Source organism: Myotis davidii, unplaced genomic scaffold (assembly GCF_000327345.1).
Source record: "Myotis davidii unplaced genomic scaffold, ASM32734v1 scaffold1277, whole genome shotgun sequence".
NCBI classification, from domain to species: domain Eukaryota; kingdom Metazoa; phylum Chordata; class Mammalia; order Chiroptera; family Vespertilionidae; genus Myotis; species Myotis davidii.
Genome location: NW_006290682.1, coordinates 2,516,873 through 2,517,361, shown reverse-complemented (window position 1 = coordinate 2,517,361; position 489 = coordinate 2,516,873).

The window sequence follows — 489 nt, the reverse complement described above, 5'->3', positions numbered from 1 at the left end:
CTGACAGCATCCAGGCAAATTGTTCACATTTGTGTCTCAGATGCTCTCCTGAGCTGTGCTCATTTCCCTCCCGTCAGACCTGTCCCTGAAGACTTCCTGGCTTTAACGGCAAAATCCTCAGGAAGAAAGAGCTGCCTTTGCAAGCGGCTGCCCCAGCGCGTGCGGTCACCCTCTGGAACCATCCAAACAGAAGCCCCGAGTGCTGCTTCTGTGGGGCTCCAGGAGAGGGGCTCCCGCCTGGTTCACTGCAGCGGATGGGAGGCCTGTGGGGCATCTCTGGGCCTGAGCTCATGCCCGGGATGTTTCCCGCGTGGCTATCCATGAGGACAATTATACTCTCATCCCTTGCTCAATACGTTAGCAATGCCTGAACAATTCCACCAAGAAAAGATTGATTGACTTGGAAATTTAAAAAATACATGTATTTCAGGACCTAGCAACCAAGCTCAGGCGGGAGCAAGTGGCCTTCTGTTTTTTGTGTGTGGTTTT